This window comes from Rattus norvegicus, chromosome 2 (assembly GCF_036323735.1).
Source record: "Rattus norvegicus strain BN/NHsdMcwi chromosome 2, GRCr8, whole genome shotgun sequence".
NCBI classification, from domain to species: domain Eukaryota; kingdom Metazoa; phylum Chordata; class Mammalia; order Rodentia; family Muridae; genus Rattus; species Rattus norvegicus.
Window position 1 is genome coordinate 210,816,076 of NC_086020.1, and position 2,051 is coordinate 210,818,126.

A 2,051-nucleotide genomic window follows, 5' to 3' on the forward strand; every position below is an offset into this window, starting at 1 on the left:
AGCAATTTTTATTTTGAATTTAATAGAAAAACCCCAAGGCAGGACAACTGTTAACTGGAGCCACTGCAGAGGAGCATAGAGAAGAGGAAGAAAACAGCTGTGCCCTGTAGGGTGGTTCTAAAGTCAGACACGTGACAGACAAGTGGCCATGGGTCAGGGAAGGAGGCTTTAGCAGAAACGGAGGCTTCGGTGAAATGTTGGAGGAAACTCCCAAAGCATTAAGGAAAGTATTCTTAGAGAAGAGGTGGAAGACAGAAAAGAGGTAACTAGACTTTTCTGAATAATTCAGAAAAGTGGGCAGCTGTGCAAACTACATGACTGTGGTGCTACTGGAATGGGGTTGGGGGTCTGGGGTTGGGAGTTGGGGTGAGCAGTACGGGGATATCTTAAAGAGCTAGCTTATCATTCTGTCTTTCTCCTCTGCATCGCTCAAGGTGACCCCACCTTTCTAAATTGGTCCCTTGACCAAATGAATAATCCAACCGAACTGGAATGTGAAGTCTCCAACCTGGCCAAAGATTCTATCCCTGTGACCTGGAGTTACCTCTTCTAGCAGCATCACCTTGCTCAAACAATCTTTTGATGAAGCAGAAAACAGAAACTGGTCTGGTAGGGTAGAGACCCCAAAGCAGGTGTCCTGAGAAATGTCCTTGCTGGAGGCTATTAAGGTCAAGGGAGTTCTGATTCCTGGTTCCTTGCTATCCCCTACTGTTGTCTGGAAACTATACAGGAGGGTGGGAGGGTGGGACAGAACCGACAGGAGACACGTGAACACCTTTGTTTGGCCTATTTGGATTTATCCCATCTCGTGCCTTACCTGACTTTCTGCTACTAATCTATGAAATCCCCCCAGTCTGGCAGCTTGGTGGCTCCTTGTTTCTTGGGACCCTCCCACTATCTAGGATCACCACCTTCTTTCCCATAAGCTCCGTCTGTGAATCTGAATAAACTTTTTTTTTCTAAAACTCATCTTCTGTCCTCCGAGAATCTCATTCTTTGAAATTGAGACACAAGATTCTGGAGGCTGCTGACTCAGGGGAGGGTCTGTGGCAGTCAGTATTTGGGATCCTAACTCCTGAGTTAAAATCCATCTGGGGCAGAAGGAACTGTTTCATTAGAGATCAAAGACACCCCAAACAGGACCATGTTGATTTTACTTTCCAGGGTGATGACAGCAAAGAGACTCCATTTTGAAGAGAAAGAAGGAAACAGCACCAATGGACTCCTTTTTATAACAGTGAGTCATATGAGTCATATACCCAAGCCTAGGGCAGTGAATTCTCAGAATAGGACCAATAGACACTCGGAGCTGTAGCTGGAAGGAGAGAGTGTGTGTGTGTGTGTGTGTGTGTGTGTGTGTGTGTGTGTGTGTGTGTGTATGTGTCTGTGTGTCTGTGTGTGTGTGCGCGCGCGCGCGCGGCGTGTGACTGCATGGAATGTTTGTGTTAAAGGATAAGTACCTTCCCTGAAGTACCTTCAGGAAAATATTTATTCTTTCCAAGTTTCTTTGTTTTAAAATAATAACATTGTAAAAACAAGACAGGGAACTGGGGCTGTGTGCTATCTGTCCACTGAGCAGGGAGCAAGAAATAGGCCAAGAGGTAGCTGGAAACTTAAGTGTAGCAAACTCTAGAGGGAAGAAGCAAAGAATCGCAGTGCCCACAAGCCAGCCACATAGAAAACTGAAAACAGGTCATTGGCTTCCGCCCTGCAATTCCCAGTAAGTGCCAGCGATATTTCTACATAGAGGGACACGCTCTGCACCACAGTTCTCCTTGCAGGAAATGGCCATCCTGGGGAGTTAAAATTGCGTTAGGATTACTTCTCTGCAAGCAGCTGACACCAATATGCAATATGTCACATGAGAAACCCAAAAGCCATTAATCTAAAGCAGGAACTTAAACAATTGTGGCTAACTCTGAAATTAGAGTGCATCTCGAACAGCCGTTGACGGAATTCAACATTGCAAATAAAGATTTAATTTTGAAAAACAATCAGATTTAAATGTAAATGACCCACTCTCACCTTGATTCCAACTTTTTAATTAGAAT